Source organism: Rattus norvegicus, chromosome 17 (genome assembly GCF_021556685.1).
Source record: "Rattus norvegicus strain SHRSP/BbbUtx chromosome 17, alternate assembly SHRSP_T2T, whole genome shotgun sequence".
NCBI lineage: Eukaryota > Metazoa > Chordata > Mammalia > Rodentia > Muridae > Rattus > Rattus norvegicus.
Window position 1 is genome coordinate 35,948,798 of NC_141550.1, and position 13,463 is coordinate 35,962,260.

General features: G+C 43.2%; 1 pseudogene across 33 annotated transcripts in view; it reads left to right on the forward strand.

Moving 5' to 3' along the window:
- LOC134482707 (uncharacterized) overlaps positions 1–13,463 on the forward strand; it is a 501,539-nt pseudogene that overhangs the window by 331,622 nt on the left and 156,454 nt on the right. Inside the window, exon 7 of one of the 33 annotated variants that reach the window (XR_015641641.1) lies at positions 5,963–8,563. The exons of 30 other annotated variants lie outside the window; for them this stretch is intronic. The product of XR_015641641.1 is annotated as an uncharacterized LOC134482707, transcript variant X34 (transcript). Of the gene's footprint in view, positions 1–5,962; positions 8,711–13,463 lie in introns of those variants that run through there. 2 more of the 33 variants (XR_015641609.1, XR_015641610.1) reach the window with 2 other exon arrangements.

Consider the following 13,463-nt stretch of genomic DNA (forward strand, 5'->3'; position numbering starts at 1 on the left):
TTTTTATAAACCTGCAGGTAAGCTCAGTATAGCAACTGCAGTGTTTGTTTCCAATGTAGATGGATTAAACTGAATGTCTTCTACGCTTTATGTCTTTTCGTTTTGTGTGTGTGTGTGTGTGTGTGTGTGTGTGTGTGTGTGTGTGTGTGCCCCTGTGTGTCTGTGGTGGGGAGGGGATGGTCACCCTCCCCCCTTTTTGTGGTTTGGCTATAATATGCTTCTCCGCCCCAGGCTCATGTGTTTAAAGACTTGGCCCATGCTGGTGGAGGATGTGGGACCTTTTGGAGGGGAAGCTTCTATGGAGGGAGTGGGCTGTGGTGGAATGCCTTAGGAGTGACAGGCAGGCCCTCCCTATCCCCCACTCTTGTTTGTTTGTCTGCTTTTTCTTTCCTTCTAATTCCCCGAGGCAGCACAGGGGATGTACCCAGCTGCCTTACTCTTCCCTTCCTCCAGGGCACAGTGATTCTCAGAACCCACCAGGTCCACCATAAACCTGTTTTACCTTAGGTTGCTTCTCCTTAGGATTTGGTAGTAGCAAGGAGAGGAAAGTAACTGTTAACTGCTACCCTCACCCCTATCCCCAGAGTACTAACTTTATTCTCTAAGAAACTTTTCTAAGCCAGAAGTGCTACCACGATGACACCAGGTTTCCACTTGTCTCCTTGTCCATCTAGAGTTAAGCAACAGTTAGGAATTTCATCTCTAAGGATTTTGGGTAGTATGTTGAAACAGGAATGTTTTTCATTTTTTTTTTAAATCCTGAGTGTTGTGTTTTGTCTTGAATAGATGTGAATTTCTGAGTTTTCTGCCCCATATAGTCCCTAGGTGCTGGGAATACAGTTGCCCAGTCCTCCCTTATGGCCAGCATGTGTCTCCAGGGGTATACCTGCTACATAGCTGGCTGGGATGTGTTTCCTCTTTCTGTAGCTGCAAGTCTTTCGGACTCTTGTAGAGAGAGCTGGTATTTTATTACATTGCATGTCTTCTATTTATGAGAAACTCAAAGGGCTTTGAGGATTTTCTTTCAGTATCTAATCTTCTCAGGGCTCTCTGAGGTAGGTAGCAGGAAGCGTTATCTCCATTTTGCAGATGTTACAGCAGAGTCAAAGCCGACCTGATGAAGGTTCCATAGAAAATCAAGGCACGCAGAGCCTTTCAACCTCCATGCCAGAGATCTTGATGTCAGATGACTTAAACTTAATTTTAACACCTCTGACCACTTTGGGTTGGCATGAATGTTTATTGCTGCATCCAGCACTGTAGGTAGAATGCTTATTTTTTCTTTAAAAATGTTATTGCACTTTATTTATTGTGTACATGTACATCTACATCCATACACACACACACACACACACACACACACACACACACACACACACGTTCTGATTCCCATTTGGAAGTCACAGGGTAATTTGTAGGAGTTAATTTTCCCCTTACAACATGTAGGGCCCAGGGATCGAGCTTACACATTGCCAGGATTGTTGCCAAGCACCTATATCTGCTGAGCCATCTCTGTGGCCCACAATATTAATTTTTCTATCTACTGTGTTCCCCCTGAGATTCATCATTTATCACTCATATACTCATAAGTAAGCCTTTTGTTTGTGTCTACATACAAAAGATATATAGATATATAAAAATATGTTCTTAAAGATAACTTAATGTCAGGTTTAATCAGATGAGATGTTCAATAGATGAGGACTCTATGCAAATAAATGAAATTCAGCCTTATGGCATATTTAATAATCCAGAGCTTTCTTATATGTCCAGCATGTGTGTATTATCTGTAGACAAGAAAACATTAAAAGATGCCATCTGAAATATATATGTGTGTGTGTGTGTGTGTGTGTGTGTGTGTGTGTGTGTGTGTGTTTAAAATACAAAATGTACAAGGCATGGTAGTATATGTTGTATATGCCAGTGATCTCCACACTGGGGAGGCCGGAAGGCCTAGAGTTTAAAACCAGCCAGGACTACTATACACAAAAATCCCATTTCAGAAAAACAAAGCCACATCCTACATCCTTCAATACCCCTACCCCCTCCCCAACCACACAAGTAAGCAAATAGAAGAAATTCTATGCACACAGATATCAGATACCGTTGAGTACATGAAATGAACATTTCCTTTGGACAATTTTTTGCCAATGATGGCTGCCTGAGGGACAGCAGATACAGTCACTTACACCCCCTGCTACCCCATTGCTAAGACTCTTTTAAAAGCTCAGTTAGAAATCAGTTAATAAAGTTTTACAAATTCGTGCTGCTGCTGTAGTTTTAAGTCACTGTCTGATCTTTTATAGGGAGTGCTTGCAGGGGCTTTGTGTAGTGTGGGCAGCGCTGCTTTCTTCTTAGTTTGGAATGTCTCTGCCTCTTTCACCAAGTGGCAGTGATTATGTTCTTGCTCCCAGAAGCCTAGGAACAGGGAGCAGCTTTGTAATCTGATTGGCCCAGGCTCTTCCTGCTATGGATTGGTGAGGAGGCAGGCTCCTCTGTTTCAGTGGAGTCATCCCTGAGAGCTCTGTGGGATTTCCTAAAGCCTGAGGATGGTAACACCTAGATGGAGGTTGGGACTGGCAGTGTCCACCCCCTGATACCCCACCCCCCATGCTCTTCCCTCCATTCTCTACATTTAAGATACCACCCAGCAGCAGTGGCTTTAGCCCTGAAACCATTTGGAACCGCTGGAAGAGAGGCCACCCAGTGCTTCTGCGAGCAGCTGGGGCTGCAGGTCTCCCATTGGCCACACAGAGAATGTTCCCACTTATCTACACTGAGCATGGGTGGCCACCATCCTTAGGCTAATGGGATTTCCCACTGTCTGGAGGTGGGTGCTATTGTCTTTTCCCGCTAGTTGTTTAAAGTTCTTCTCGAGGCTCGGAGGCTTGCAACCCCGTGTGCTTAGCAGTTTGCTTCCTCTCATTTTAAGGGCTCTAGAATTGGCTAAAGAGGTGAAGACAAACCTTCCCAGGCCAGAGGCCCTGACTTTTACAATAAGTAGAGAGAACTGCTTCCTCTAGGTGCATCCAGCCTGAGAAAGTTCCTCTCTCTCCTTCCATGTAAGCTGCATTTTCTTCTGCATCCCACATCCCCTCTTTATGTCCCCTGGGCTGAGCCTGAATATGGCTCCCATGTATGTGGATAGGCAGAGTTCACACTTGGACAATGCATGGTTGAGCAAGTTGGGGGATGCCATTTTTGTCTCTCCGCTAGCAAACCACCATTTCTAATCAACATTTCATGAAGAGGCCTCCTTCTCTCACCTCCCTCGGCTGTGCTAAAAAGCACTGAAAACATATGAGGAGCTGGATTCATGGTGTGTGCACCTGGCCTTTTTGCCAGTCTCTGCAATATGTCATGCGAGTGATGCATTTATGAAGCAGAAACCTCAGACTTATGCACAACAGCCGTAGATAGCTGTTGATTTTCTCCCTGACATGGATCAAAATCCCGGAGTTTTTGCAAGATTTGGCAGGCTGAGATCGGAGTTCAGCTTTCCTTTTTAAGTGACTTTTAAACCATGTTAGTGAGTGCTTGGGGTCGGAATGACAATCAGAGGCTCAGTCGCAGCAATATATTTTGATGTAATAAAATAATGTTCTTGGTTTAGGGAGGAAAATAGGGCTTTTATTAGTTAGGGAATAAATGATAGTGTGCTAGGCAGCATTCCTACTTGGTATCATGTGTGACAACTTCTAAGTAACAGGCACTAATTTGTGTATGGGGACAACCCACCGACACTGAGTCCCCTATTTTGTACAAGTCAGCACTTGCCTTACTAATGAAATCATGTAATTGATAACATTTGCACTTCCCTCAATGATATTTTAGATTTCAACCAAGATACAAAAATAGTCCCTGTCTCTGCTTTTAATGTCATTAGTTCATGGAAATGCAACCAAAGAGATGGAAAACAAAATTTTCTCATGTTTTACAACACAGCTCCCCTGGGCCCCTGAGCCTAATTTGTTCTTAATAATTTTCAAAAGAGACTTTGTCTTACAGCTCCCAGCAGTCTCTGGACTGTCTGAAAGCAAGCTACAGCCTGGTACAGGAACTCTGCCAATTTCTAGGCAGTGGAAGCCTCTGGAAAAAGTAGATTATTTTCCTCTGCAGTAGGAACGATTTAAGTTTTAGATGTGTTGTGTGCATGTGTGGGTATGGTGTTCATTGGACACAGACATACGTAGCTCCTTCTAAGCTCCCTTGGTTCTGTCTGAGTTAGTTGTGTCTTGAATGCAGAGTCTAACAAACAGAGGCCGAGTCTGTGGAGACACTGAACATCCTGCCTAAGTTCCAGCTCTTGTTCCAGGCCTCAGGGGACACAGACAGACTCGTTTCCCAGCTTGCCCTGCAGCTTCTCAGCACTTGCACATTGACACAGCTGCCTTTCTGTGTGTGTGCAGTCTTGCCTCCAGCCTCTCACAGTGTGGGGAGAGAGCCGGAAGAAGTGGGAGTAGGGAGATGAATTATTCAGCCCCTGCTAAATGCCAGGCTCTGCGCTGGGTGCCTCATGTCCATCTCACTGAAAAACCAGCCATTGATCATGAGGCGTGAGGCATCCTGGACCTTCAGACCACACTTTGGAGTCAGACCACTAAAATTTGAATTATAAATTGTGCCACTCATTAAAGCATGTCTATTAACAGGACCAGCTACTATTGTTTATTGTTGGGTTAAATAAATTGCATTCAGAGAATTGTATGAAGGCCAGAAGACAGCCTGACATGCAGTGCTTGTCAGTAAAAAGCACTATGAAACAGAAGTGAATTCACTTCAGCAGTTTAAGTAGCATAGAGGATAGCTGAGGCAGGGCTTGAACTTGGAGCTTAGAAGGGAATTGCTGTGGCTGCATTACATGTTCTTTCTAATTATCTTCCACTTAGTATCTTGCATGTGTGGTATTACCAAAGAATAATCCAGTGTGCCAGAAGTTAGTATGATTCACACTCTCTTTGCTCAGCAAACAGTCTAAGTGTGTGGGGATGTGACTGAATCAAACAGGGTTTTCTGTTGCCTCTGTGGAGCCATCATGGAGTTCGTGATTCAGGGCTTATAACACAAAGGCCGTCCATGTAGGCTTTAGGATTGGCCTGGCCATCTTCATGGTAAATCATTTTAGGATCAAATGAATGACCTTTTGTTCTTCAATATGTTTTATTTAAATCTTTATGTTGTTCTTTAACTCCTTAAAGATAGAAGCACTTGGGGGCCAGAATCTGCGTTCTCTGAAACTCTACTATGTTTACTTCAAGCATTGGACTCACTGCCCAGTGCAGCAGGTTGCCTTTTCCTGGTGTCAGGGACAGGGGTGTGTGGTTGGAAGTTGACATCTTTTATCTGCCTTGTTCATTCTGTTGGCTTTCTATTGGCTTTTCTCTTCAAAGCTTACATACTGTCTCCTAGCTCCTCTCAATTTTGTGGCGTTGGCTTGTACCGAAGTATGTGTTGCCAGTCTTCATCTCTTAAGAAGTGCTTCTGCAGCTGTGGAGCCTGTTTGCAGAGTTCTTAGGTGTGAGAAACAGTACGTTTAGTCTCCTGTAAGGAAAAACCAAAAAGGCTTCCATTACTTTTCCCTCAGTCCCACCAGAGGATCTACACATATCCAGTTGCTGTTGGATGGGACTTTTCAATAATATTAAGATTTGTGTAAACTGCAGTGGGATTTTGTCTAAGAACTCGGGGTCTTTAGGGCAAGACAACACTATTAATAGAATGTGGATGTGTGTCGTTTATTTGTTTTCAAAATGGAAATGTTTCCTTGAGGTTTTGGCATGTTCTTTGATATGTTGAAAGACGAGAAAACATCATTTTGGAAGCTCAGCACTTATACCATATTAGGAAATTTACAGTGCCTCAGATTTCACATTTAATGTTTTAATTGCCTGGTTTGGTAATAGAAAAATGTCAAGCTTCTCTCTCTTTCATTTCAAGTTACCACCACTTATTTTCCCCTTTGCAGTCGTGGGCTGTTGCCAGCTTCAACTTCCTGCCCTGGTCCCAGCCTGGACTGTTTGCTGAGTGAGGAGAGTGTCACGTGACATTTGAAATGAGTATCATACCGACTTCTGACACACTGGTTTACTCTTTGGTGATACCACACATGCAGTTGTTTCCTGTGGTGCTTGTAAATATCCTGGATACGCATCTGACACCGAGCTGTGCGTCTGAAACCTTTAAGTTGCCTTTGAACTGAGGATGCTGTTCTGCAAGTTGAATAAAGCAGCCAAGAAATCAAAGGCAACGCTGCCATCTTGGTCTGAGGGCGGTGTTTCAGAGGCAAGCCTGTGTACTGTGAAAGAAGGCAGCCAGATGCAGCTAGCTGGAGGCATAGACCCCCATGGAGTGTGGGGGTGGGCATGGGGAAGAAGAATAGAGCATTATGGTCTATAGTTATCCAGAGTCAGTGGTTTAAGTTCCCTTGAAAGATTAAAACTCAAAATAGGGTTGAAACTTGCTCTTATTATAACTGCTTTCCCAGGTGCAAACAATGATGAAAGACTTCCTTGAAGGGTTTTGTTGTGGAAAGAACAATCTTATGTACAAATGTATGGGATGATGAGGAATAAACCCAGGGCACATTCTAGGACGCTGCTCTGCCACTGAGCTGCATATCCAGCCTGCTCTACATGGCTTTTAGTATCATGCATAGTTTCAGGATATACCTGGGAAGAAATGCTCTTGTGGAAAATTACAGGCTCTATCCCCGGACAGCTGAGAACCTGGATCGCTTTCATTTTCCATGAATGGCTATCTCTAAATAATATTTTTGCTTATCAACTAAAATCATTATTCTCATTCTCCCTCCCCTCTCTGTCTCTGTCTTTCTTTCTCTTTGTGTGTGTGTGTGTGTGTGTGTGTGTGTGTGTTATTCTTCATCTTGCTACAACAAAATGCCTTACAAATATCAACTAAATGAGGGAGAGGCCCCTGACTCATAGTTGGAAGGGTTGGTGAATGAGGCAAGCGGTCACATTGCATCTGCAGTTAGGAATCAGCAAGTGATGGGTGTCTGTGCTTAGCTCACTTTCTCCTGTTCACTCAGTTTGGGGCCTGGCCCATGGGATAGTGCTGCTCACATGCAGCATGGGCCCTTCCTGTTCAATTAACCTTTTCTGGAAATACTCTTAGAGAGCTTCTCTTAGTTGTGTCTTAGTTGGTTCAGATCTCATCAAGTTTGCCATTGAGATCAACTCAACCAACATATACGTAATTATTATTATTTTTTAAGAAAACACATGATCTTGATGGATTTTCCAGGCTGTCCATGAATGCCTGGGCTCAAGTGATCCTCAGACTTGAGCCTATAGATAACTGGGGCAACAGGGTTAAGTCACATTTACCTCCCAGCTCTAACTTTTAACTATATGGCAATACATACCCATTATCAAATCCTCGGAAAAATGTAATAAAGCAAAAGAAAAGCAAACAAAAATAACCTTGTAGTCATATAATCTAAAGAGGATTTTGGATGTCTTTCCTTTTAGTACTTATTTCTAAGGGGCGGGGTCTCTGTGTGTAGAGTGTGATTATATGCACACACATATGTACACACACACACACACTTCTGGTCATGATTATACCTCAGTATAAAACCAGTATCCAACACAATATCTAAGTTACTGATAAAACATGGCATGAACCTTGTTAAGTAAGGTAGAAGGCAAGGATTGACACCTCATAGTTGACCTCTGACCTTCATTAATAAGTCCACATTTTATACAAATGAATACACTAGTAGATGCACACATATACCCCTGATTTGACAAGAGGAATACTTCCCATCACTTTGTCTTTGGTTTGTCTTCCTTTGAGGTCTATTTTCTTGGGTATTCTGTCACAGTAATTATAACACCAACACAAACAGCTTCGATTGTTTTTCTTTTTATTTGATTAGAACATACATTCTCATGTTTTATCGGTCACTTGGATATTGCGTTGGACACTGGTTTTACACTGAGGTCTAGTCATGACTTCTTTGATTGGTGCAGCTTTTTAACTCCTTTTTGTCGACCTTTGAATGTTAAGTATCTACTAATAAATGGCTTATGACATCGGTTTTCTTTGAAAAAATATACATATTCTTCTCTATTTTTCTCTCTACTAACACAACCTTCAGTGTTTTTTCTTTGCCTCTGTTTATATCTTTCCCCAGTTTTGCAGTTTTTTTCCCAGCCTATCTTCTCAAACTCATGGCTGGCACCGTCCTTCGGTGGTCATCTTCCTCTGTTCTGCACTCTTCTTGCTGTGGACCTAGCAAACTGCTCCCATAACTGTGTGTATTTCTCACACAAGACAGCCATCTGAGCCTTCCTTTCACTGTATGTGCAGAGCTCACTGAGACACAGTTTGAGGTTTGGGGTTTCTGACGTGTGTTATCTATGATCCCCCTGGTGATAATTTTTTTTAATGTTGTATCATGTTTGCACTTCTTCCATCATTCTCTAGGCAGGCATGAGGATCATTCGGAGTGCTCCTGCTAGAGCTACCTTCCACACTTTCCCCTGTCAATGTATGTTACATGGGTTTGATTAACCAACATTATATGTTCCTTTATCAGCATATATCTCGAAGTCGAAGCTGTTTGTGTTGGTGCTAGAATTACTGTGACAGAAGACCCAAGAAAAGAGACCTCAAAGGAGGACAGCTTTACTCTGGCTCTCAGTTGTAGAGATCTCTGTCCATGGTCACTTGGTCCTGTCACCTCATGGTGAGGAACACAGGATGGAGAAAAGCTCTTTACATTCTGGTAGCCAAGAAACAGAGAGAGAGAGAGAGAGAGAGAGAGAGAGAGAGAGAGAGAGAGAGAGAGAGAGAGAGAGAGAGAGAGAGAGACCTGGCTACCACTATCCCTTCTCTTTAAGATCATACCCAAGTGGTGTACCTTCCGTCCATCTGGCCTCATGTTTTCCAGGTCCTCTCACCTCCATTAGCTGTCAGCATTTGAGGTTTTGAGGGGCCACTTAAGATCCAACAGCATACAACACCATCATACACTGAACCGGCAGCCAATTTTCTCACGCAACTTTGTTCCTTGGCAGCTGTCTTGGTGTTATTTTCTGACCCTTAATACACTTCTTGGCTTTGGTCTTTGGTACCAAATCCAATGTTTTGTAACCCAGATTTGCCCCTGTTCCGACCCTTCAGATTTGGCTCCAATAGTTGTGGGAGTTCCTCCCAGCACTTATGAATGGGGGACCTCACATACAAAGAAAGAGGAAAGTGATTGTGGGGTGATGAGAGGAACACAGTAGGCCATGAGAAAATGGATTGAGACTGGCTTTCTGTGTGCAGGTGTGGTCTATTATACATCCCAGAGCATGGTGGCACTTAAGTGTGTGTTCAAAGACTGACACTGAGCTGTCAGCATGAGAAGAACCCAGCATGATTCCCAGTCCTCCACATTCCATGCTTTATGTAAACATTGTAAAATCTGAAAGGTCCTGAAATCTAAGTCTAAGGTGATGGCACAATCACCTCTTTTTCCCCATTTTGTGATTTCATATACTGAAAAAAAATCTGAAAAATGGCACGTTGAACAATTCCCACACTGAAGACATTCAATTTGTAGACACTCTTATTAGAGATCATGAGTGAGAAGCTGTGGCTAATGATTCCTACGTCCAAAATGGTCAGAACAAACATAATTTTTTTTCTGAATAAGTCAGTCTGTGCTGTCTGTGGAAAGCTACCATTCATTTCTAGAGTGCCTTGTGCATCCCATGACTCAGTTATTCCGTGATTACTGCTGTTCTTATAGCCCTATATGAATCCTTTTCCTAGTCTCCTACTGAGAAGTACTCAATATGGAGATTCACAAATTTCCACAGAGCACTTGCCATCCCCAATCTCGTTTGATGGCTTTTAATGAACTTGGGTAGGTGCCCCATTGATTTCAAAATGGTTCTCAGGTTCTTGTGCTGAAATAACTCTCCTGAAACTATGGGACACAGAGGCAGCGGAGGCTCTGTTAATTCTCCTGTGTTCATTCTTTCATTCCCTACTTTTTCATACATCTTCCTGGGCTACTGTGGCAGGTTGGTCCCCAAGTTGAGGTAAATTTATCCAAGGCACCGTCTTATTCTAGTTCGATTGGGGTCAGAGGTCTTGGGTGATGTATTTATTTCCTTTTTTTTTTCATTGTTGATAAAAGCCAATTAAAGGAAGAGGCTTCATTCTCACTCACAATTAGAGGAATGAATCCAACATGGTGAGTGGGAAAGGCAGGTAAGTGGGAAAGGCAAGTCTGTGGGAGCAGCCTGGTCTGTGGCAATGACAAGTACTCCTTTGGCTTTCTCTCCCTTACTCCATTTTATTTGATCTGGGGCCCCACCTAATGACACAGGGCTGACACATTCAGGATGGGTCCTCTTCTGTTAGTTCACCATTTGGAAACACTCCCAGACATACCCAGAGAGTGATGGACACTTCGAAAGGATGAGGAAGCTGTAAAAATTTTCAGACACAGGCTTCCTGAAAAGAACTAATGTCTTAGCTGAAGTCTTGAGGAATGGTTATGTGTTATGTGTAGGAATCAGTGACTAAAAGGGCTGGCTGAGAGAAAGAGTAAACTCACCTGGACTTTCCAGCCCGGAGTGCTCCATCTGGTGTAGTCAACCGTGGTCTGAAAATATTATTGTTGTGCAGTGAGGAATTAAGTTCTTTTCAGATGGAGGAGGAGGGAACCGAAGCAAAGAAAGGAGAGAAGGAAAGGCAGACATTCCTATAAGCAGTGCTCTGAAATAAAATGTAGGATTTGTTCTAATTTCATTGTCGTTAATCTCTTCCTATGCTAACTTACAAGTTAATTGCTATCTTAGGAATGTATATATAGTAAGGACAGCATGGTGTATGCACAGAGTTAGTATACCTATAGGAAAAGCATTGAATGTATGTAGAATGGGTGTGTACAGACAGGACCAGCATAGTGTAAGATTGGGTGGGTATATATATATATATATATATATATATATATATATATATATAAAATTTTCATGGTTTTTGCACAGAGTAGGTGTGCCTATATAGAATCTCTAGGATCTGTGCACAGAGTGGATGTGTACAGAGAGAAAAAGCATAGTGTGTACAGAGAGTGGGGGTGTCTATATAGAATCTACATGGTTTCTGCACAGAGTAGGTATATACAGATTGGAACAGCATAGTGGGTATACAGAGTGGGTGTATACAGATAGGATGATCATGGTGTGTGCACAAGTAGGGGTGTACATACAAGAACAGAATGGTATGTACACAGCATAGAGTGTATAGATAGGAACGGAATGGTGTGTGCCCACAATGGGTGTATACATATAGGAGCATAGTGGGTGTAGACATAGAGGGGCAGCATGGTGTGTGTAGTGAATGGGCATGTGCACATATAGGAAAAGCATGGCGTGTACAGAGTTCAATATTGTGTATGGTTCAGTATCACCCAGAATATTTGAACTTCTCTCAAACTGATAAGGGGTTCTACGGTAACCAAAATTCATTGAATCTGCCTGGAATGGGCAGTGCCACTGTGAACCGCAGTGGACGAAACTACAGAGGAGTGGCTGATGCAGTGAGTACATCCCAGGGCACCACAAAGCACTGTCTGAAAGGCAGAGGGTGGCCTCTGGGTGCCAGTCAGGTGTGCTGAGACACATTCCATTGGTGTATTGGAAGGGGCAGCTGATCCCTGCAGGCTTGTCACAGTCTGCTGAAGCAGGGCCTGCCACCAAAGTAGCATGAGGAACTCTTCTTCAGCCTGCAGAGTGATGCTGTGAAGGAATTGAAACCCCATCTAGAGCAGAGCTAAAAACAGTGGGGAGAGAGGAAGTGTAATTTGCTGTCTTCCAGTTTGCTTCAGTCCAGCCTGCGGCTGACCTGTTAACCATCTCAGACCCTGAGCTCAGCACAGACTGGCCATCCATAGGAGCCCAGGCAAGCTTTGATTTCATTGGACTTGTATGCCTTTTTCCTTTCAGCCAACTCAACTCTTGGGCCTTAAAAGCATGCTGCTTTTTTTTTTTAACCCCTTAAGATTTAAATAATTCTAGTGTCTACACAACTAGAATGTATTGTAAAATTTTAAATTCCTGAAATACAAAATGTAGCTCAGGATCCTTTTCTAATGGTCTGAGTGTACAAATAAAAACACACTAAAAAGGTAAGGCAAAGGAGCTTCCAGAAAATGGGAACACTTCTGTCAAGTAGGCACCTAGTACCAGAATGGGTCAGAATGGCTCGATGTGCTCATGAGTATAGCTGTGTCTTTACTTAAACACCTTTCCCTGGCCCTTTCTACATAACACTTTGAAGAAACTCCCAAGAGGTCATGCCTTCTACCAGCAAAGGGTGGTGAGAGGACTTGGGCAGGCCCAGAAGGGAAAGAATCCAGAGCTAGGTGTATGGAGGACCTCGTGCAGACCCAGATCCACCCAGTCACTGGGTAACCCTGAACTTGGCTGCCTCCCTCTTTGCTCAGGTCCCTCAGGTGGCCTCATTGTTTTTATAACCATGGTAGAAAGAGTATGTGAAGGCCTTGCCTGGCTGGCAGTCTCGTTGCCATGGAAACTTCCATTCCACACACCTGATTCACACATCACGCTCTGCTAAATCCAGACAGAGGTCACAGACTGGCATTTGCCCTTTGTCTCCCCTCCTTGTGTTTTCCAGGCACCGAATGAATGGATAGAGGGATGGGCAGTGGGTAGCCTAGCAAGAAAGCGTTGCTGCCAAGAAGTTTGTGAATTCCAGGACCATAAAAACACCCCCCCAAGAGCCCCCCAAAAACAACAAAAACAAAACAAAACAAAACAAAAAAATCCAACAACAAAAACTGGTAGCCGTGAAGGGCAAACTGGGGAGGTGGGGCTGGGGAAGTCTGTGTACATCGGAGCTTCTCCTTGCAGTCAGCCTCGGTCCTGGGTTGCATCTGAAAGTGATTTTCTGGGTTCCCGGGTGAGCGTGGAAATGAGTCTAGCAGATTCCGGAGCGTTGGCTCCTTGGGGGGTTTTCTGTCCCATTTCACTGAGTTGCCTAATAACCTCAGCGCCAGGGTGTGCGCGTCAGGATTGCAGTGTGGGCTGAGGTGCACATTAGCCACAGCTGTCTATTAAGAACCGAACGATCTGATGATCTGTCTCAGAGCCTGGTTTTTCTTCATGTCATCTATAATATTTTAGAAGGCAGACGCAATCTGTAGGCTGTTCTTTTTCAGTAAATTTAATGTGTTTGAAGAAGGCTTCCAGTTTTTCCTGCGATTACTATTATTATTATTTTCTACTTGTATTATTCATTTTCTAGATTTAGAGAAAAAGAGATGATCAAAAATCAAATTATTAACCTTTCTCTATCAGAATTTCTTCTCTATGCTTTGATTCATATTCTTTTGATTCTTATTTGTTTAGGTAGCACAGGGTATTGAACATATTAGGCAAATAGTCAATTACTAAACCATATTCCCAGACCTGGATTTTTTT